The 24,188-nt window shown below is 37.1% G+C and overlaps 1 protein-coding gene and 1 long non-coding RNA gene across 4 annotated transcripts in view; one reads left to right on the top strand and one right to left on the bottom strand.

Annotated features, from left to right (window-relative positions):
- LOC129777544 (nephrin-like) overlaps nucleotides 1–24,188 on the bottom strand; it is a 172,725-nt gene that overhangs the window by 124,749 nt on the left and 23,788 nt on the right. Inside the window, exon 2 of one of the 3 annotated variants that reach the window (XM_055783867.1) lies at nucleotides 7,626–7,670. The exons of 1 other annotated variant lie outside the window; for it this stretch is intronic. The gene's annotated coding sequence lies outside the window, so the exon portion shown is untranslated. The remainder of the gene's footprint in view (nucleotides 1–7,625; nucleotides 7,671–24,188) is intronic. One more of the 3 variants, XM_055783868.1, reaches the window with a different exon arrangement.
- Nucleotides 7,335–7,683, top strand: LOC129777546 (uncharacterized). Its single transcript, XR_008743257.1, has 3 exons — nucleotides 7,335–7,386; nucleotides 7,451–7,525; nucleotides 7,584–7,683. It is a non-coding gene; the product is annotated as an uncharacterized LOC129777546 (long non-coding RNA).

The raw sequence follows: 24,188 nt of genomic DNA, 5'->3' as shown, positions 1-24,188 counted from the left end.
TGTATTTTTAATGAAAACATAACAAATTTCCTACATTTCATCCTTTAGTCAACATTTTTATTGATTTTATAGATAGATATGAAAAGCTCATACAATTTCCAATAAGTCACCCGTACATCGGAAGATGGGCACTTTTACAGGGAAAAAGTTTTTCGAGCAACAACATTTTAATTTTTCTGAAAAATGAAAAAAATGAAAAAATATGAAAAATTACTATTGATGTTAAATTCACAATATTTTTATGTATAAATTATCGCGATTTACATACTCTGCTAACTTTTTTCTGTTTGGAAACATGTCAATAACATGTAAAACGCGAGAATTTACACACAAAAATGTTACGAGTAATACATTATTTTTCTAGGGGTCTCCATACAAAAATCTATATATATATAAAAATGGATTTTTTTCTGTCTGTCTGATTCTTATGGATTCGAAAACTACTGAACCGATCAACATGAAAATTGGTATGTAGGGGTTTTTGGCACCGCGGAAGGTTTTCGTGACAGTTTGAGACCTCTCTCCCCTCTCTAAGGGGGGCTGATGTTTGTTGATGTTTGTTCGAAACTGGAAATAGATTTTAATGTGATGAAACGCACTCCTATATCTTCTTCTATCTATACAAAAAAAAAGGATCGCCAGATGTGTTGATAAGAGCAGAACTCGAGGAAGGAATTGTCCGATTTAGGGCTGTCTTTATTCTATCATATTTTCTGTATAAAACATTTATTCCATGTAACGGAGAAACATGTTATTTACAAGTGGTTGAATAATTTTGAACGAGAATTGTGTCTGAAAATAATCCGATATTATAATGATGAGTTTTGTTAGAAATACTAGGCATTTTATAGTAAAAAGTAAATTCAACGGAGACGAATAGAAAATCAATCAACGAACAGTTCCGCGATTGGACCCATGAACGTGTTCATAGTAAGAAAACGTGAATGTTTGAAGGTATTGATAACACAAAACAAATTTTTGGCGGGACGAAGTTTGCCGGGTCAGCTAGTGCCTTATATTCCAGAATCTATAAAAGATAGAAAGTTGAAGTCTCCTACGAGAGTTCATATTTTAAAAAGATCTAAAACTTCGTCGTATGCACTATATCGATATCTTGACTTTCAACAAAATAAGGATTAGTTGTTATTTTTCAAAGAAAACATGAAAAAGTTGTTGTAAGAAAAACTTTTTCCCTGTATAAGTGCCCATCTTACGAAGTATAGACGATTTGTTGAAAATTGTAAGGGCTATTCATATATTTCTTTGGCAATTTAGAAAAATACGTTTTTGGAAAAAAAAAATAATTTTAATTTTTAAAATAGTTTTAAAAAACAAACCTAAAGCACCGTTTTGAACGATAAGCCTCACCAATAAGAATGTCTCCAAGCGATAGGAAATTTGTTAGCAGATTATGCATTATTTCATGATCATATGAGTTAATGTGCCAAATAACAAACTGATTTCAGTTGCAGTATATTCTCGGAAAATCGGTCTGAATAGATTTATCTTATAAAAGCTAACAATTCACTTGTCATAAATTGTTCCATCATTATGGCTGGAAACCTACGAACGATACGCCGTGCAATACGATCCATTAACTCTGGAATATATTTCCTCTGTTCATTATGCAAACTTATCCAATCACTGTTCACACCAATTATAACGAAACCATAAGGGCTAATGCCACCATTTCCATCAATTGTCTGCATATATGTGGGAGACCCGTTCGGGGGACAAAGGATCAACCTTCCCCCGACCATGATTTGAGCCCCTTTATGTTTGTGCGGGTGTACATGTGTGTGTGTGCAGTGAAACTCAACGACCGCTGGGAATGAACGCGTGCGCCATTCATCGATATCATCATTGAACCGAATCGCGCTGTACAAAAGCAAGGTAATTGTAAATCAAAATGAATCGCTCTACGTGACCGACGGTGTCAATCCTTCGAATGGCATCACTGCAGAACGAGCAGTTCCAAAACGATAGACGACGATTGTTTTAATTCAGAACTAAATGACGGATCAATCGTTTCATTCGGGTTCAAATGGATTGTGCCGGCGCACATAATGCCCAGCAATCATAGTCTTGTAAGCCGAATACATTTCACATGGAAAAATGGGATCTTTTTGCGAATTAAAATATTAAAATAGTTCAACTGAAAGACTAAGTTGAGTAAAGCTTACGCATTATATGATTGAAATAAAAATGATGAAATGAAAACTCGGACTTCGTAACTCTCTGTAACTGGCAACTTTTACGCTGGAACTCGTCTCGCTGAGAAATTAATGATCTCCGACATCCTGCGTTTTACTAATTATGATAACTAGGAAAATATAAAATAATCCAAATTGGTTCTCCTGGAAGCTTTTGGATGTGGAAATATGCTCAGCGAATTTATGAAAAAATAATTAAAACACCAACTACAGTTGGTATCCAAACAAAAATCATTCGGATAGTTCGTTTTCCAGTATTTCATGGAACTTGAAACATTAATCAATTTGTGAAAAATATTTCAATTTGGAATTTTTCGATAAAAAGATATTTGTTCAGCTTTGATCTGTACAATTTTCGCTGGATGCAAAATCTAAAACAATTGTTTTTATCACCAATAAGCACTAATAATTTCCTCATCTCGTGGTCAGCAGGTACAGTATACAGCTACATTTTGATAGCCATCGATCCGGCAATCATTTCCGCCTGGAAAGGAAACAGGAAAGGAAACAAACCTGGAACTGGAACAACGAACACATCAGCCTTCAACGAGCAGCTCCCATAACAACGCATTTCGCTGTCAACGCCCCGAAGCCTAGGCACATAATTAAAATTGACGCTGCACTAAATTGATTTGTGAATTATTGGAATTTTCGGTTCCACATTTGCCGGTTCCCTGTCCATCTGGTCGCATTTCGGAATGGTTTTCATCGTGGCCCTCCTCCGTGATAAACTTCCCAAGCACATAACACGGGGCTGCACACTGCCGTAACGTGCAAAGTCATGCTGCTGCATGTGGTGTATGTGCGGAACCTATCGCATCGCCGCCGGCCACGGATACTGCATATTGTTTCAATTTCATTATTTTGGCTCGTCAAATTATTTACTTTTTTCAACGCTCCAGTTTTAATCAACCAAATAACGTGCCAATCATAATAACAATCAGCGTCAATCGGGTCTCATTTTGTCCGCTTGGTGTGGCTGCTCGATGGGAGGAATTGAGCCTAAAATTGGGTGGCATGTGTGTCGCCCCCGCACGCTGTGGTGGTCTGTAAAGATACAGAATTGGAAGTACTTGCATTGCCACAGAATTGTCCATTAAATTCGGATAATTGATTTTAATAACCTACGCCAAATAGACTTGGACGGTTCAGTAATGGAACACACAAAATTTTGCTGGATTGAGCGCTTCTAGTGGACGATTCGGTATGTTTTCGACATGGATTATCAATTAACATTACAGCAAAACTCATATCGAATTACATAGAAATTATATAGAAATTTCATTATAGTTCGCATCTACGTTTTGAAATAATCCAAATAATCCATGTCGCGTGTGCTACAATGACAAACCAATTTCAGCAAAGACATGCAGTATTCAAAGATGTTCATCCACTCCTAGTGAAACATTAGAGTTTTTCCAAAAAACCCACCAGAAAACAAGAACACGGTTGATTGTTGTTCAGTTCATTATTATTTACGTAAAAACAATACCAATTCATGCGAGCTCAAAATAAAAAAAAGAAGTGGGTTATAACCGCAAGGTAAACGTAGGACTACCGTTGGCTCGGTAATCATTTATTTGAAATTGCATCTGAATCAATTCTAAATGAATAAATGAATGAATATTCTTAAAGATTGCAGAAAGTTTTTCTTGTTAGTGTGTGGTTTTATGAGTATAAGTATGGAATTGTTATTAACATAAAATTCAACTCTTTCGAACTTGTTGGTGGTCCCGAAACGAACCGATTGAATTTGAGTGGTCTTGTAAAAGCAACTGAAGATGTTTAATACATGATTCATTTTTGTTTTCGTGAGAATAACACGAGATTTTTCATGATCACTCCATGCGCCGAATAGAAACTGAGGGCGTCACTTCTCGGTGAAAACGAAATAAAGTCTATATAACCTTGCATAAAATTCATTTAGTTTTTATCGTGATGTGGCAATTTTTTGTGATTGTTCCATGCGAAAGCAGAAGAACAGAAACTGATGCTATTGACGAATTTACGTTAGATTTACAACCAGATGGCGTAGCGAGTAAAATGATCATGTTTTATTCATTTTTTTTTAGAAAAATCAGAATTTATCTTCAAATTTCCCGATTTCATGTATTCTTTCTAGGCCATTTTACAATGTGGTATGTATATTTTGAAAAATGGCTTGGTATAAGTATTGTAACTTGAATTTTTTTCAACTAGATAAACGATGAGTAGCATGTGTTGCGCTAAAAATACTGCAACTCCTTCTTGTATCGGCCCTTTCATTATCAATGGTATAATCCAACTTAATACGATATCGATTTCATCACCATTATCCACAGTATTCATAACCTGTATGCATTATCAAGCTTTGCGTACATTCGTCAATTGGATTGCATCACGGGAACACCAAGTTGAATGCGTAAATGCGAATATGCCTTCGCTTGGACGCATTCACACGCAAACAATTTTTCATGACTGCTCCATGCGGAAGCAGAACAGAAACTGATGCGAGTAAAAGTACTCACGCCTTGCATGTGTCCGCTGTGGTTTCCCAAACACGCCCCAACTTTAACTTTTGTACCATCGATTCCATCGATGAATGAATATTATTTGCGAATACGTCGATATTTCATAAATAACTCTTTAGTAAAAAAAAGTTCCGGTGTCCCTGGAAATGGTTTAATGGCTTGCATGGTTTTGTAGAATCAATTCGAGGAGCAACGATTGCCTTTGCGAGAACAATACACTAATTGGCCATATGTCGCAATTTGTTTCTTTATATCAATGCATCTTCCGTGCATCGCCATTCAACAAGCACCAACACTCGTCTAACAGATGCACACTGTTGCAGTGATAAAAATGAATCGTGAAACGCGAGAATGACCGTTTATGAACAATCGTTTCTCGACTCTCGGTCAAAACTGTCAACAAAGTTAGGAGCTTCTTGCATCAGAACAGACTTCTGCCATACAAATGAAACACAAATTTCTGAATTACTCGAGAATTAATCAAGCAAACGAAACCGAATTTGGTATGTGAAGGTTTTAGGATGCAATAAATGTTACTATGGTGGTTAGACACTTCTTCCGCTCTCTAAAGGTAGGCTGTCATACAAATGAAACACAAACTTACCAAATTTGGCATGTGAAGGTTTTACGGGGCACGTTTCTATGGTGAATACACTTCTCCCCTTTCTCTAGAGGGGCTACCATACAAACGAAACACAAACTTCTGCATAACTCGAGAACTAATCAAGCATAATTTGGGATGTGAGGGCTTTTGGGTATGAGAAATGTTTCTATAATGGTATGACACCCCTCCCTCCTCTGGAATGGAGAGGGGTTCCATAAAAATATTACACATATTTCAACCAAAAATATTCCAACCAAACATAACAATTGAAAATTTTCGGAAAACTCTGAAGGAAAAAGGGAAAATTTAATTCCCATATGTTCTACAATTATACAGTGTCAAGTGCTGTTAGTCCATTTGATGTTTGCGCCAGCGAAATTGATCTTTGTTCGAACCTGGAAATGGATTTTATTGTGATGGAACGTACTCCTATATCTTCTTCTATCTATATCCAAAAAAAAGGATCGCCGGATGTGTTGATAAGAGCAGAACTTAAGGATGGAATTGTCCGATTCAGGGCTGTCTTTATTCTATCATAGTTTCTGTATAAAACATTTATTCCATGTAACGGAGAAACATGTTATTTACAAGTGGTTGAGAAATCTTGAACGAGAATTGTGTCTGAAAATAATCTGATATTATAATGATGAGTTTTGTTAGAAATACAAGGAATTTTATAGTAAAAGGTAAATTCAACGGGGTCGAATAGAAGATCAATCAATGAACAGTTCTGCGATTGGACCCATGAACTTGCTTGTTAGAAAACGTGAATGTTTGAAGGTATTGATAACAAAAAACAAATTTTGGACGGGACGAAGTTTGCCGGATCAGCTAGTAATAAAATAAAAATATATATGGTTTGTTTTCGGATTTTTTGCAAAATTTGACTACTTCTCAACCGACTTCCTGACTATTTTCTATTTATACAATAAGTATCTTTGGAAACTGGGACCGACACTGATATTATACAAACGCTCTTGAATGAATGAAAAGCGTGGTGAAAAAAGTTGGGGCTTAACGTGTTAACCTTCTTCTTCTTCTCGGATGGCACTAATGTTCCCGGTGGAACTTTTGCCTTATCAACGTAGGTATTACTTGTGTAATTTTTATTAGTAATACTTTGTTGAGATTTCTATGACTGATTAACACGCCTTGAATGTATTCAATGTATTATGAACAGACGTATTTTTTGCGGAAGTGAAAAAGATATGTTCCAGCGTTGAGAGCTGTGGGGGGAAAGGAGGGAATTTGGACCACCTAAGCAAATCGCCTAATATTTCCATACCAATACGGTCTAAATAAAAAATGTCACATTGTATACTGAGCTACACTTGTTTTCTCTCAATCAATAATGTTGAATCATGTTTATTCTCAAATTCCAATAATGTTTGTTCTCCCCGATAATAATCCCATAGTTCTACGTTAACAATTCGGTCGTGTTTTGGACACCAACCTGGTACTATTTCCAAATTAACCCTCAGATTTAACAGTTTTTGCTGTCAGCTAATCGCTGTCTAGAGTGAAACTAAGAATCGCAACTTGAACTTGAACTTGTTGGCTTTAATTTTGCAGTTCATTCGCCTCTGTAAAAATCGAAACCGCAGAGCAACATCATATATATCTCTCGCTCGATGCAACATGACATGTTGCATTATTCTCGCTACATGACTTGATCTTTTGACAGCACAACTGAATCAATTGTACCATTTGATTTTCATTTTTCATTGTTCTTCTTTCTTTGTTTTTAAGAGGCTTTAAACTTTGAAGTTCATTCGCCTCTATTTTTCATTGCGTTCTCACATTTTAGATGAAAATCCCGCCTCATCATCCCTTATCGATGGCAAACGGCTGCGTCGGTTTGAGCAATTTCGCATTTGAGGGATTCTACACACCGCTCAATGGGCAGGGTTCTCAGCCGGATAGTAATGGTACAAACCCATTGTCGGAGTTGGGTTTTTTCCGTTTCTCTCCAACAATAGGCGTGAATACTCGGCTAAAGGCGATGGCCATTCTTTCTGCCTAGAACTACAAGCGAGCTTAGAAGTGCACGTCGTGTGTGGTAAAGTGTATAGAAATTTTGTGTTTGCGTATAATTGATGTGTATGAAAGTTTATTCGTTGTAGGCCTAGATCATGAAGAAAAATGTAGTGTGATAAGAGCAGTAAAATTGAAATTGATGGCATGAAAAAATAGAGGAGGTTTGTTAATAAGATGAAAATGAGTATTAAAATCTAATAGACATTTTTGTAATGGTAGAAAAAGGAACCTGAAAAAGAAAAAAAAACACATATAACTTACCTGTAACTACGACCAAAGAGAAACCTGAAAAGAGAGAAACAAAAACTACGAAAAAAGGTAAAAATATTGTATAAAAAGCAATGTGGTGAGAACGTGGTGATGGTCGTGATTTGAGTTTATTCTAGCCTCAACTGTGCAGGTCCGCAGAGTGGACTTTTTTTTATGTATTCTCTCAAATAGGCTGGACATCGACAGACACTTTCTAGGCAGAAAGTGCAGCGAGCCACCAACGCACTTTGGTGAGTTGTACCAAGCTGGAACGAACGCCCTAACCCCAATCTACGATCGAGGTTGACTGTGGACTTCAACAGACGAAGAGACGGAATAAGAACGGAAAACATCAGATCACGGGCCAAACCACATTGCTCAAAATTGATAAATGCGCAAGTATTAAAACATAAATTGTGACGTCATAAATAGAAAAGACAGTGCGAAGCTGTGCTGTGAAAATTATTCTTTCGTCAATCGCTCGCTTAAAATGCAATAATGTGTACGTATATAATGTTATTCGACATATTGGTAGCTTCGCGAAACTCCATTGCAATAAACGTTCATGCATTGTATAACGTTATAAGGGTTAGTGTGACTTTCTGGCAGTAATTTTGCTGAAAATAGCTTCAACGGTGAAACTAATTATTTAAATCATCAAATATTAGAATCAATCGCCACAAATGTATGTACGCGCATGCCACTTTTTATTGGTTTGTTCCGGAATCAAATCCATTGTCACCGAGCAGCAAGGGAGCATCACCCCGGTGTACCAAAGACCCAACAGGCCCAATGTATCTAAATAAACGATTGACCAGCATTGGACATAACTTGGACCACAGCAATCACGAAAAGGAAGTTTGCAACGACGAAATCCATGTAGCAAACTTACTTTGTAAATGAACATAAAGATTGAATTGAAGCGATTAAATTTGCATTCTATCGTACTATTACATCTTTTCATGATTTGAATTCCACTTGTCTATCTGTTTTAATCGTCTCAATATTTTAAAACCCATATCAAAAGCTTCATGCTAAGAATCTCACGTAACTTCTTACAAGGTCTTTCAGATTAAACGCACACAGATTAAAGTAAACTTTGTCCTCTTAAGGTAAGAATTTCAACATTTCTCGTCGTCGATTACTTCCTCTGGGGGTACGTGAAAGACCGTTGCTATGTTAAAATGCCACAAAATTTGGATGAACTCAAAGAAGAAATAACTCGGATTTTCAACAGCATTGAAGTCGTAATGTTAGAGTTGTGCATGAAGAATGTTGTTCACCGTTTAAAACGCGTTATCGAAAAAAGGGGTGGTCACATCAAAAATGTTAAATAAACTTTTTTTTTTAAATAAAAATCGGTTCACTTTTGTAGAAGTTATTAAAATTTGTTGCGTGAGCGTTTAATCTGAAAGACCAAAAAATATTTGAATCAGAAAATAATGTCATTAATTTCTGTGCTGTTTTTATCCAATAAATGAGAAAGTGCACATCCACCCTAACAGTCAGATGCAGTGTGTCCCGTCCCAATGGATCCATCGGGCAGCAGAAAGACACACCATACGATCCTGCTGCTGCTGTTGCTGGTGGATGTGAATTGTCGTCCCCGGAGGTCAATTATATAATGAATGAATTTCCATTTCCAGCGTATAATGCAATAATGATATAATTTCGAGTCCATACACATAATCAGAATTTTTATATATTCCTGATTGTTTTGCTCTGCACTGCTCAAACGGTGGGCGAGACGACGTATGAAGCGGCTGTGAAATGTGCAACCGATTGGTGGAAATTGATTTCGGTGAGTTTCAATTAGATGAGCATCGGTTGGGAGGCAACGTTATAAGCCAAAAGCGAAATCAGTAATGTACCAGTTCACGAGAAAAAAAACAAGAGTGTTCATTCTGTTTGAAGGACTATTGGGATCGGTACTACGTTTGGACAGTTGAATAAGTTGGGAGAATGGAACGCAAAATTTTGATGGAAACGAACACCTGAGGGGAATAACAATGGGAACTGAATCATCGATCCAAATCGCAACATTCAATTGCTTATCGGTCATTATACTTTTGATGAATTTTGTTACGAGGAGCCTCAATGTTTCATAATGGGAAGCCACTCATTATAGTGAATGGCCCATTTAACCCTTCTATGGCATAGGGATCAACAATTTTGTCAAAACATGAATAAAAACTGAAATCGCTCTCTCTGCCATTCTGCCCTAATTAAAGGGCGAACACGAAATTATTGCGACACATTCAACAGGGCATAACTTTTTTACCATTGGGTAAAAATCAACCAAATTTTGCACACTTTCTCATTGATGTGTATTGTCTACATGTTGTCAAACTCGAAGTCGTGTTTTTCGATTCAACGAAAATGGAGGTGAACCAACGCGAGTCGAGAGAACAAATTCTTTCCAAACACCTGGAATTTCCTGACCTGTCGCACCGGCAGTTGGGAAAAATGTTGAACATTCACCATTCAACCGTCTCCAGAGTGTTGAAGCGGTTCCAGGAGCGGTTGACGTTGGACCACGGCAAAGGAGTTGGAAGAAAACCGGGACCGGAGAACAAAAAGACGGAGGGAAAGGTGAAGTGGATGATTAAAGCAAATTCCAACGTCTCAAGCCGTGATTTGGCCAAAAAGATCGGCATGTCGCAAAGCTACGTCCAGAATTCAAAGAAGAGAGCTGGACTACATACATACAAGGTACAGAACTTCCCAAACCGCGATGAGCGACAACAATCGACGGCTAAAACTCGGGCACGGAAGCTCTACGAGAAGATGCTGACAAAATATGGCTGCTGCGTGATGCACGACGAAACATATATAAAAGCCGATTTTAAGCAAATTCTGGGGTTGGAGTTTTTCACCGGCAAGAGCAAGTTCGATGTGGACGACAAATTTAAGAAGAAGAAAATGTCGAAGTTCGCCTCCAAATATCTCGTTTGGCAGGCCATCTGCTCTTGCGGACTGAGGAGTGAGCCTTTCGTGACAAAGTGCACCGTAAATGGCGAGATCTACAAATCTGAGTACCTCGAGAAGCGCCTTTTGCCGTTCTTGCAGCAGCGCGACGAAGCTCCGCTATTTTGGCCAGATTTGGCATCATGCCACTAAAAAGCCACAAAAAGTGTCCTGGAGTGGTATGAGGCCAAATCTGTCCATTTTGTTCCAAAGGACATGAACCCGCCAAACTGTCCGGAGCTGCGCCCGGTGGAGCAGTACTGGGCAATAATGAAGCGGGAACTTCGGAAGAGCAAGAAGACAGTCAAAGACGAGAAGGACATGTTAAGAAAATGGAAAAAACTGAGAAACTGGTACCGGATGACACTGTAAAGACTTTGATGGAGGGCATCAAACGAAAATGCGTTCAATTTTACACTCAAGGCTCCATCGATTAATTTTTCTTTTGATTTTTGAAGTAAATATATGTATAAAATTACCCTAAAATTTTGGTTTGATTCTAAACATTATAAGAAAATTGGCATGACATTTTCGGTGTCGCATTTAAGAAATTTCTCGTAGAATTTAGTTTATTCGAGCTGATATCTTCGATAAATTGTAATTGTAATTGTAATTGAATAACTATATTTTGTTTAATTCCAACGATTAATTCGTATAGAGATTACATCCTTTTTTTTATCCCATTTGTTTATTTCTGGCTCACTAGCATATTAGCTGTAACAGAGCCGAATTTTAATCGTGTACATGTCACATGTTTATCATATCTATAAATTGAACATTACACAGTTGTCATTTCTCGGCGTAAGAGAATTTCTTCCATTCCATATGGTACATTACATAGTAACCATTTAGGCGTAAAAGTATTCTTTCTGTCCTTCCATTATCCAGTTAGACCACCAGACAGCGGAGACAGGTGATATGATCATTATCGTGTTATTCACAGCACAACAACCCGATGTTTTTCTTGCTGCAAACATAGCAGTGGAACGTTGTAGGTGTAAGGACATGGGTCATTTAAGTAACTTTGCATACTTGAAATATTCGAAAAAGAATAAGACTACTTTTTGGAATTTTTTATCCGAAAAATTCTTTGATAATTTTTAATGAAAACCTAAGTAATTTCCTACATTTCATACTCTGACCAACTTTTTGTAGATCTTATAGTTTTTAAAACCATACAAAAAAATCTATCAGACCTACAAAATTTCAGTCAAAGAATGGAATGTAGGAAATTATTTAGGTTTTCATTCAAAATTATCAAAGAATTTTTTGGAAAAAATTTCATTGACAAAAAATATTTTGAAAATTTTAATTCATTTTTCTCGAGAACATATGCTTTTAAAACTCTGAAAAAATAGATATAGATAGCCCTTAAAGTTTCCAACAAGTTTTCAATATATCGGACGACGGGCACATTTACATGGAAAAAGTTTTTCGAACAACAACTTTTTCATGTTTTTCTTTGAAAAAATGCTATTAATGTTCAATTCGTTACAATTTTTTGTATAGATTATCGCATTTTAAATGCTCTGTCAACTTGTCTCTATTTAGAAACATGCCAAGAACATGTCAAACGTGTGAATTTACACACAAAAATGTTACGAGCAAAACATTATTTTTTCAGGAGTCATACAAAAATGACTTATATTCCAAAAACATCTATTCATATTTTAATAAGATCTAAAACTTTGTCGAATACACTGTATCGCTATCTCGACTTTAACTTTGACTTTACTTGTCTTTTGACTGTACTTAACTTGACTTTAGGATAAGTTTGTTTTTTTCAAAGAAATCATGAAAAAGTTGTTGTTCGAAAAACTTTTTCCCTGTAAAAGTGCCCATCTTCCGATGTATGGACGACTTGTTGGAAATTGTAAGAGTGTTCATTCTGTTTGAAGGACTATTGGGATCGGTACTACGTTTGGACAGTTGAATAAGTTGGGAGAATGGAACGCAAAATTTTGATGGAAACGAACACCTGAGGGGAATAACAATGGGAACTGAATCATCGATCCAAATCGCAACATTCAATTGCTTATCGGTCATTATACTTTTGATGAATTTTGTTACGAGGAGCCTCAATGTTTCATAATGGGAAGCCACTCATTATAGTGAATGGCCCATTTAACCCTTCTATGGCATAGGGATCAACAATTTTGTCAAAACATGAATAAAAACTGAAATCGCTCTCTCTGCCATTCTGCCCTAATTAAAGGGCGAACACGAAATTATTGCGACACATTCAACAGGGCATAACTTTTTTACCATTGGGTAAAAATCAACCAAATTTTGCACACTTTCTCATTGATGTGTATTGTCTACATGTTGTCAAACTCGAAGTCGTGTTTTTCGATTCAACGAAAATGGAGGTGAACCAACGCGAGTCGAGAGAACAAATTCTTTCCAAACACCTGGAATTTCCTGACCTGTCGCACCGGCAGTTGGGAAAAATGTTGAACATTCACCATTCAACCGTCTCCAGAGTGTTGAAGCGGTTCCAGGAGCGGTTGACGTTGGACCACGGCAAAGGAGTTGGAAGAAAACCGGGACCGGAGAACAAAAAGACGGAGGGAAAGGTGAAGTGGATGATTAAAGCAAATTCCAACGTCTCAAGCCGTGATTTGGCCAAAAAGATCGGCATGTCGCAAAGCTACGTCCAGAATTCAAAGAAGAGAGCTGGACTACATACATACAAGGTACAGAACTTCCCAAACCGCGATGAGCGACAACAATCGACGGCTAAAACTCGGGCACGGAAGCTCTACGAGAAGATGCTGACAAAATATGGCTGCTGCGTGATGCACGACGAAACATATATAAAAGCCGATTTTAAGCAAATTCTGGGGTTGGAGTTTTTCACCGGCAAGAGCAAGTTCGATGTGGACGACAAATTTAAGAAGAAGAAAATGTCGAAGTTCGCCTCCAAATATCTCGTTTGGCAGGCCATCTGCTCTTGCGGACTGAGGAGTGAGCCTTTCGTGACAAAGTGCACCGTAAATGGCGAGATCTACAAATCTGAGTACCTCGAGAAGCGCCTTTTGCCGTTCTTGCAGCAGCGCGACGAAGCTCCGCTAATTTGGCCAGATTTGGCATCATGCCACTAAAAAGTCACAAAAAGTGTCCTGGAGTGGTATGAGGCCAAATCTGTCCATTTTGTTCCAAAGGACATGAACCCGCCAAACTGTCCGGAGCTGCGCCCGGTGGAGCAGTACTGGGCAATAATGAAGCGGGAACTTCGGAAGAGCAAGAAGACAGTCAAAGACGAGAAGGACATGTTAAGAAAATGGAAAAAACTGAGAAACTGGTACCGGATGACACTGTAAAGACTTTGATGGAGGGCATCAAACGAAAATGCGTTCAATTTTACACTCAAGGCTCCATCGATTAATTTTTCTTTTGATTTTTGAAGTAAATATATGTATAAAATTACCCTAAAATTTTGGTTTGATTCTAAACATTATAAGAAAATTGGCATGACATTTTCGGTGTCGCATTTAAGAAATTTCTCGTAGAATTTAGTTTATTCGAGCTGATATCTTCGATAAATTGTAATTGTAATTGTAATTGAATAACTATATTTTGTTTAATTCCAACGATTAATTCGTATAGAGATTACATCCTTTTTTTTATCCCATTTGTTTATTTCTGGCTCACTAGCATATTAGCTGTAACAGAGCCGAATTTTAATCGTGTACATGTCACATGTTTATCATATCTATAAATTGAACATTACACAGTTGTCATTTCTCGGCGTAAGAGAATTTCTTCCATTCCATATGGTACATTACATAGTAACCATTTAGGCGTAAAAGTATTCTTTCTGTCCTTCCATTATCCAGTTAGACCACCAGACAGCGGAGACAGGTGATATGATCATTATCGTGTTATTCACAGCACAACAACCCGATGTTTTTCTTGCTGCAAACATAGCAGTGGAACGTTGTAGGTGTAAGGACATGGGTCATTTAAGTAACTTTGCATACTTGAAATATTCGAAAAAGAATAAGACTACTTTTTGGAATTTTTTATCCGAAAAATTCTTTGATAATTTTTAATGAAAACCTAAGTAATTTCCTACATTTCATACTCTGACCAACTTTTTGTAGATCTTATAGTTTTTAAAACCATACAAAAAAATCTATCAGACCTACAAAATTTCAGTCAAAGAATGGAATGTAGGAAATTATTTTGGTTTTCATTCAAAATTATCAAAGAATTTTTTGGAAAAAATTTCATTGACAAAAAATATTTTGAAAATTTTAATTCATTTTTCTCGAGAACATATGCTTTTAAAACTCTGAAAAAATAGATATAGATAGCCCTTAAAGTTTCCAACAAGTTTTCAATATATCGGACGACGGGCACATTTACATGGAAAAAGTTTTTCGAACAACAACTTTTTCATGTTTTTCTTTGAAAAAATGCTATTAATGTTCAATTCGTTACAATTTTTTGTATAGATTATCGCATTTTAAATGCTCTGTCAACTTGTCTCTATTTAGAAACATGCCAAGAACATGTCAAACGTGTGAATTTACACACAAAAATGTTACGAGCAAAACATTATTTTTTCAGGAGTCTTCATACAAAAATGACTTATATTCCAAAAACATCTATTCATATTTTAATAAGATCTAAAACTTTGTCGAATACACTGTATCGCTATCTCGACTTTAACTTTGACTTTACTTGTCTTTTGACTGTACTTAACTTGACTTTAGGATAAGTTTGTTTTTTTTCAAAGAAATCATGAAAAAGTTGTTGTTCGAAAAACTTTTTCCCTGTAAAAGTGCCCATCTTCCGATGTATGGTCGACTTGTTGGAAATTGTAAGGGCTATTCATATATATATATATATATATATATATATATATATATATATATATATATATGTATATATATATATGTATATATATATATATATATATATATATATATATATATATATTTGGGAATTTAAAAAAAAGTTTTTGAGAGAAATGAATTTAAAATTTTAAAATAACTGTATTCTACAGAATTTTCGCCGAATTTCAGATACAGAATTTGTATATACAGAATTACACATATTCAGCCAATATACAGAATTTACAGATTTTTTTTTCGAAATTTAATTTTAAAAATTGAATTCATTACAGTGCATATATAGAGTCCTTGATTTATAAAAATGTTGAACGCAACGCAAAGAGAGGTTGTTGGAGGCAGTTGTTAAGCGAAATATTGAGCTATTTGAAGAGTCTCAGCTATTATCTTCGTTCAAGTTAATGTGACCATAATCAATCCGATAATCGTACACTCATTTAAACGATCTTATGACTAAACCGTTTATGCTGTTCCTAAACTTTGTTCAACCGCTCATCAATAACGTCAATTGTACTTTTTAATTAGAAAGTTTTCTATTTCGCCAATTTTATAATGAGACAACAATGATATTGTTGATCATGACATAAGTTGACATAAGTAATCCATGTTTGGAGAGTTACGTACAACGGTTCGCTGATGCTAACCTTGACGTGAAAGATTTTGAAGACTTTCTGGAGAAGCCTGAGGATGTTTACGTTGGTGTCGATGCAGAAGAGGCTAAAAAAGGATTGAATGCAGCTTGGAAGCTGACCTTCAAATCGTGACTCGTGACTACGGTTGGCACAATTATGGACTCTATTTTGAAAGCGAAGAACTATGTATCGGCTCAAGGAGGAGCTTCAAAGATGAAATCTGATGAAAAATTTGAAGGCAAAGTACAAGAAAACCATGTATATACATTAGGGTGCCAATGAAAATGGTCATCTCTAATTTCAAAAAGTTACCCCATAGAAAATTTTCACCACCTCGAAAAAACACTCTATGCCAAATATCAGCTTAATCGGACTTAAGGGAGAGTGGCGCAAAGCGGTCAAAGTTTGAGTTTTTTGAAAATCGAAAAACCACCCATGGGGAAATTGGGGTTTTCGAAAAATTTATTTTGATGCCAAATGTCTTTAAAATGCATGAAACGAGAACTAGTGTCATCTCGATTTTTTTTTGTCAAAAATCGACACTCTTGGCCTTAGTTTTTTTCCGGAATACGAGACGACACGTATTATCGTGCAAATCAACATTTCGTAACAAGTACCAAATGAAAAATCGATTTTCAAAAAAAACTCAAACTTTGACCCCTTTGCGCCACTCTCCCTTAAGTCCGGTTGAGCTGAAATTCGGCTTAGGGTGTTTTTTCGAGGTGGTAAACATTTTGTATACGGTAACATTTTGAAATTTCAGGGTCGATTTTTTTCTATACATTCATTGGCACCCTAATATAATCCAATTCAGAGAAAGAAAATTTATGATTTATTTTGCTGTATTTATACGATTTTACCAACGTATAAATGAGAAAAATATATTCAACAATAAAATAAACCTTTATTTTTATTTTTTTCCCTCAGTTTTTCGATACAGATTTTTTGTACAGATTGTTTTTGCTCAGATATACAGTTTTTTTTCGGAAAATTTTACAGAATTAAATGTGGCAACCCTTATCCTTATTAACATATTCAAACCATGGCATTCATAATGCCAAGATAGTTCTCTCGAACAAGATGGCCTGCAGATTCACGGGGTATCCATAGTGTGCAATATCTCTTAGCGTTATCTTCGGTTCCCTCTGGCGACCAATTTTTGCTAAACATCACAGCCTTTCGAAAAGCGTCGTCCGAAGGACGAGAATAACAACAGGTCAAAATGGGCACACCGTCTTCTGAGTAGTGCATTGACGGGAAGCAGTGAACCCCACCGTGTCGATGGTTGCATCAGGTTGAAGAAGGCCAAAACGGGGCGCTCCGGTTTAGCCCGCCAAATATCGTTTAGGAGAGAAAAAAAAACGACCGCACGTTCTCTGTTTCTTTTATATTTCACCCCATTCTGGTGCCCCCTTGCTTGTACCATTGTTTGCCGTTAGACCATGTGGCGAAAGTGGCATTGAACGGGTGAACTTGAAGGCAGGACACACCATGAACTTAACATTTCAATCACGTAATAACGTTTCAAAAAATTTGAAATTTTTATTTATTAAATCTTTTCCGAGCCAATGATCCATTAAATATTATAGCAAAATTGCTATCGGGAGGAACACAGCGGCAGAGTCAGTCGGCCGGTGCCAGTGCCGGGAGTTAGAATCGATTGTTATGACCTGCACGCGAGAGGCGCCCTCTCGTTGGGTAAGGGGTTATCTCTTATCTTTTCTCGAGATCGGCGACGACCATTTTTGTTCCCTGCCGGCAAGTCAGTTGGGGCGACTTTGAAAACTGCGTTTAGTGGTGATTTTGAGGACTATTTGCGTTTATCGGGAAGTGTTTGTTGAATGAGCTTTTGAAACGTTACTTTTAATGGTTAGATATTTTCTAGAATGTTAATTTCTGAGCTTTAAGGAATTTTCTCCGGTTTGACAAAAGTATTGAGTAAATTCGCAAGTTGTCGGCCATGTAACAAACCTGGGATAGAAACTTAGTATCAATAAAACATTAGTAAAATAGTACATTATTGCTATCGAAATCATTATAAGAATATTAAGTAGATTATTTAAAATGTGTATAACTAGAAAAACATTCGTTGGTATACAATGATTTCAGATAAGATCAGGATAGCACAAAAAATGTATGTGACTGTTTCGATTCGAAGATTAGGAATTAAAGTCATTCAGTGGTTTCCTTTTCTTTTTCTTTTTGTTCTGAATTCAAAACAAGAAGATTTTATATCAATGTCAGATTGTTCGATAATTGTATTTGTCTATTGACTTTTAAATCAAATTCCGCTATTGAAGTTTAATTTGCTTTTCCTATATATTCTTTGTTGTGTTATATAATCAACAGTAGATTCTTTATCAAGATCATTTTTATGGAACTCTTTCGTAGACGCATTCAATAGACTACAGTGAATGAAAAGACCATGGGATAGATTTTTGAAAACGTCACACGGGATTACCCCCTTGATGAAACAAGGTTTTAACCCATAGATTTTGTGCATTTGACAACAGAAAGGAAGACGATAATGTCGAATAATGATAAATAATAATTTCAAATCTGAAAAAATCGTGAGTCGTCGATTAAATATCACTATTATTTGGAAGCAATGATCTTGCGATTGCTACCTACTCGTGAACCTTCCTGATTGAATGATGAAATAGTGCCTATTCTTTCTCTATCGACTGATGAAGATAATGACATCCATAAAACTTTCAACAATACACTCAAAAAATTGTTAAGACGAACCTGTCTTGGTCGGATTGTTGATCATGACAATTATTGTGTAGAACCTCACGGAGAACAATTTGAATGAACTAAATTGCTCAGATAAAGTTATGAAGCGCATTTGCAACTTGTACAGGGTTTTCCAACTTTAAATTCCGAAAGTAAATTGAAATAAAACACACTTAGAATTCGAATTTCGATGAAACTTTTATTTCAAATTAAAGTTTGGTTTATGTCATTATGTGTGAAATACAACATCATTCAAATGTCCACCTAGGGCTTCCTCGCACACCTTGATCCGGAACAGGTAATTTTCGATGACTTTTCGGCACATATGGGGCGGTATCTCGGTCATAACTTCACGAATGTTGTCTTTCAAATGTTCTAGAGTTTGCGGAGAGTTGGCATAGACACGGTCTTTCGCATAACCACACAAAAAAAAAGTCTAGCGGGTTCAAATCGCATGATCTGGACGGCCAATTGGTATCACCAAAACGCGAAATTATGCGTCCCTCAAATTTCGTTCGCAATATGGCCATGTTCGGTCGTGTTGTGTGGCACGTGGCGCCGTCCTGCTGAAACCACATGTCATCCGTATCCATATCTTCAATTTGTGGCAAAAAAGAAATCGGTTAACATGCGGCCAGAGCGCTCACCATTCACAGTTACCGTCTCGCCGTCCTCATTTTCAAAGAAATACGGCCCGATGACTCCACCAGACCATAATACGCACCAAACAGTGACGTTTGGCGGATGCAATGGCCTCTCAACAATCACGTGTTGATTTTCTGAGCCCCATATACGGAAATTTTGGGTGTTCACATAGCCACCGAGCTCGAAATGTGCCTCATCGGTGAAGAAAATTTGATGTGAAAATTCAGCATTTTGCTGCTGTTGTTCGTTCACCCAATCGACGTATGCCCGACGCATTTCATGGTCACCACGCTCTAATTTTTGTACCAGTTGGACTCTATATGAATGTAGGTGCAAGTCCAAAAGCAAAATTCGCCACAATGATGTGTTTGACAAGCCCAATTGTTGAGCATGCCGTAGAATCGAAACATTCGGGTCATCCTACACACTGGCAGCAACAGCAGCAATATTTTCGGCCGAACGCACATTACGATGATGCACAGGTTTCACAACATCCGCTACGGATACGGATCCAGTTTGTTCGAATTTACGCACTACATTAGCGATTGTGTGCTCTGTAGGCCGTCCATGACGACCAAAATCCGTCCGTAATGCTCGAAAAACATTTGCCGGTTTTTCATCATTTTTATAGTATAATTTAACAAAATTAACACGTTGTGCGATGGTAAAACGATCCGTATTGTAAAATGGCAGACATTCAACTAACGATATGACGCTTTGGTTGACAGCTATGTCAAACGGTTGTCAGCGCAGGGCTGTATACTTTCGGAAGCCCGAAATGGAAAACCCTGTATATAGAATCATGATTTATATGTAGGGGAAAGGGGGGCAGTTTCGGACGACGCTTGTAAAAATTAAGTGGTACAATTTTCAACCAACTTAAAAATATAAGTAAGTTAACAGTCATTCCACCAACAGCTGTCATATGGTTTAACATCTCCTGATCGTTTATTACTTACGAAAACAACACAGTGCCCTTTTTCATACACGTTTCGAAACTTTTGAGCTTGAAGTTGTAAGTATATCCCTAATTCCTTTGTGAAGGACTTAGAAATTTAAGTACACCACCTCTGTTAGTAGCCAATATGAAATGAAAAAAAACGTGCATACAACGGGGAAATAAAGGTCTATTCATTAGATAAAATTATGATTTGTCTTCGGATGGTGATGGGGTACATTCGGACATCGTTCACGGAGCTCATTCGGACACTTTTTAATACCTCATAAAATTTGTGTTGGATTGTTGTTTACCAACAAACATCAATTCAGTCTAATTCTTAGACCTAATGATGGTTCGAAACTACAAAAAGAAAACCGATAGAACCAGCACCAACGAAGATGAGATAGAAAGAGTTATCGAACTAATTTCAAATAGAACGTTTTCATGATTCTAGCTCGCAGGTAGTCCAACTGGGTCCATTGTCTTTGCTAATTTCCCAACTAACGGTTGCATAACGGGAAAGTTTTTTTTCAATATTCTGGAACATTTGAAAAAGGTAGCAATATGCAACGTAAACTAATCAATTTCAAAAAATCAACAATCAATGAAGAAGTCGTTGCACTTTGGAAACAATTAAATATTGCCGAGAAAATTGCACAATTCATGTATCTTTTCCACCTATTGTCACAAATCGCTGACAACGAAAAAAAAAACAGGATTCAGGATCAGGATTATAAATTTTATCAAACAGATTATTCCTGATTGGCACCTATCTCGCTATAGCTTTCAGTCTACTTCTTCATCAATAAGCAGTAGATAAGCTTGAAATGTACACCCAAAATTGATTTTTAGCTCATGTTTTGCCATCCCGATTTATTAAATTAAATGAGCGTAAAAGTAACAGAAAATGACCCACAAATACTGCTAAGCATTTGTTTAATATACTAGCTGACACGGCAAACTTCGTCCCACCCAAAATTTGTTTTTTGTTATCAATACCTTCAAACATTCAAGTTTTCTTCATATGAGCAAGTTCATGGGTCCAATAGCAGAACTGTTCATTGATTGATCTTCTAATCGACCCCGTTTAATTTTGTATGGCAGCTCCCCCTTAGAGAGGGGTGTGGAGTGTCTAACCACCGTAAAAGCATTGATTGCACCCTAATACCTCCGCATGCCAAATTTGGTTTCATTTGATTGAGTAATTCTCGAGTTATGCAGAAATTTGTGTTTCATTCGTATGGCAGCCCCACCTAAGCGAGGGGAAGGAGTATCTAACCACCATAGAATCATTTAAGGCACCCTAAAACCTTCACATGCAAAATTTGGTTCCATTTGCTTGATTAATCCTCGAGTAATGCAGAAATTTGAGTTTCATTTGTATGGCAGCCCCTCTCCACCCTCATAGAGAGGGGAGGGGTGTCTATTCACCATGGAAACGTTTCGTGTCCCCTGAAACATTTGCATGATAAATTTGGCTCCATTTGCTTGATTAGTTTTCGAATTATTGCCAAATGCCAAATTTGGTTTCATTTTCTTGATTAATTCTCGAGTTATGCAGAAATTTGAGTTTCATTTGTATGGAGAGTCTGACCACCATAGACACATTTATTGCACCCAAAACCTCCATATGCCTTATTTTGTGTTATTTGCTCGAGTAATGCAGAAATTTGTGTTTCATTTGCATCATTAGCTACGTGGATAGCGTGGTCGTGAAAACAGTTGCATTCCAGAGACGGCCTTGGTTCGATCCCCGCTGACGTCGTTTGGACTTTTTTTGGGTGTAATACCAAAAAAGATGAAAAAAGAAAAAAGCAAGAGATGTCTGTTACCATACATACAAACATTTTAAAGCGTTGGGGACAGATGACATTATTTGCTCATTTGACGCTACAAAGCATGAAAAGACATGGTTTCTGTCGAAAATAAAATGCTTTCTAGCAACGCTAGTTTAGGTGTAGTATAAAAAAAGGGCTATACCACAATAGTTCAAAATAATGGACGCAGTGGTTCACACTCAACAGAGGAAAATAATCGTCCCGAAGTGGGGAATGCAGTGTTACCATCGACGGAGCGAAAAAATTTTTTTTAATAGGAGCTATTCGATATTTTGCGTGAGCGTTTAATCTAAAAGACCCTGTTCATTTTGGGGTGGAGACTGACACCGATATTGTGCAAATGCTCTTGATGCAGGCTAAATGGAAAGCGTAGCAAGAAAAATTCGGGGCTCACCGTGTTAAAGAACAGAAAATCGAAATCAAAATCACAGATATAGTGATGATTCCTCTTATTTTTTCTCGAGTGTGTGCCCAGATAAGTTTTTTGGAATTACAAATTTCGGATAGCGGATTCATCGATTACGAATTACTAGTGGTACAGTTTCCAACTCACATATATGCAGCCAAAAATTTCCAACAGAGTGGGCATACCCTCCAACCAAACACGGAATTCGTTGGCGCCATTCCTAACACTTCTTCTTCTTGAATGGCGCGTTCACGTTCCCTGTGGAACTTTTGCCGTCTCAACGTATGCATTGACTAGCGTCATTTAGTAATACTTAGTTGAGATTTCTTTAGCCAAATAACACGCCTTAAATGTACTCAGAGGGGCAATCTGTAGAATACGCGTGACCACAGTGCAAGTCGAAAGAAATTTCTTTGACTAAAAATTCCCCGACCAGAATGGAAATCGAACCCGAACACCCGGCATGATAATGTGAGACGCTAACTACTCGGCCACGGGTGCACATTCCTAACACTAATATTTGTAATTAACTAGTAAATATAGCTGTGTAACTAGCTATATTAAATCTTCTCCGTTATAGGAATAATCTTATACAGCATTTTGAAGTCATCACAAAATCCTCGACCGCACTTATAAAGAAATACGATGAGATGAAATCATGGAAAATTGGTGTTAATTGTACATCGATGTACATTGAACATTGATGGTTTTCATAGTTTCACATTGCTTCTGTCATTGTATGGTAATACTGCAATACACAATTCCTCTGCACAATTATTCTGCAAAATAATTTGAGGGGGAACCCGCTCGATCAAACCGAACACGACCTACAAGTGCACAAAATTAGGACTTTTCGCACGTCTTTAACTGTAGTGTTAAATCAATAAATCATTTGATCGATATGAACTCAACAAAACATTTCCAGTATATTATTCCTCATTCGAACTTTTCGTTCGGTCCCAAATTATCAATCAATTGAATAATTCGTTTTTATCCGCATGCTCTTATTCCTTCTTAAAGTTGTGTTATTGTATTGTACTGAACTCTCAACTTCATGAGGGAAGATGCGGGAAAACCGTGTTTTGATAGATAGACCGCTGCTGCATCCACTGGACTCTGCTACCGGAAGCGAAAAGCCGCAAGGAAAAGAAACACTTGCTATCGGAGGGAGCACAATAAACTACATATCATGTGATTGCACTGCTTGTCTTCCTCGCTTCCAGGCAGCCCGAGACAGCATCGGTGTGGCAAAGCCACATTTTTCCAATCTCGAAATGACTGTCTTGCTACCCTCCCACCCTCGTCCCCTTCCATCCGATGAATCAACCAACTCAAGAGTTGACAATGTTGCACAGTTTTCGTGGATTTTCCTCCAGATGAGCATAGAGTGGGATGGGATAGGCGGTAAGGTCAAAATTTCATTCTCATCTCTCGTACCTCAGTTCATTCTGTAGCTATATCTTTATTGCACATGTAAACTTTTCATAACCAGAGAATCATTTTGAGTGAAAAAGGGGGGGAAAAGCTCGATATTGCTTGCTGTATTGTGTTT

Source organism: Toxorhynchites rutilus, chromosome 3 (genome assembly GCF_029784135.1).
Source record: "Toxorhynchites rutilus septentrionalis strain SRP chromosome 3, ASM2978413v1, whole genome shotgun sequence".
In the NCBI taxonomy this organism is placed as follows: Eukaryota; Metazoa; Arthropoda; class Insecta; order Diptera; family Culicidae; genus Toxorhynchites; species Toxorhynchites rutilus.
This window is presented reverse-complemented; position numbering and strand designations above follow the sequence as displayed.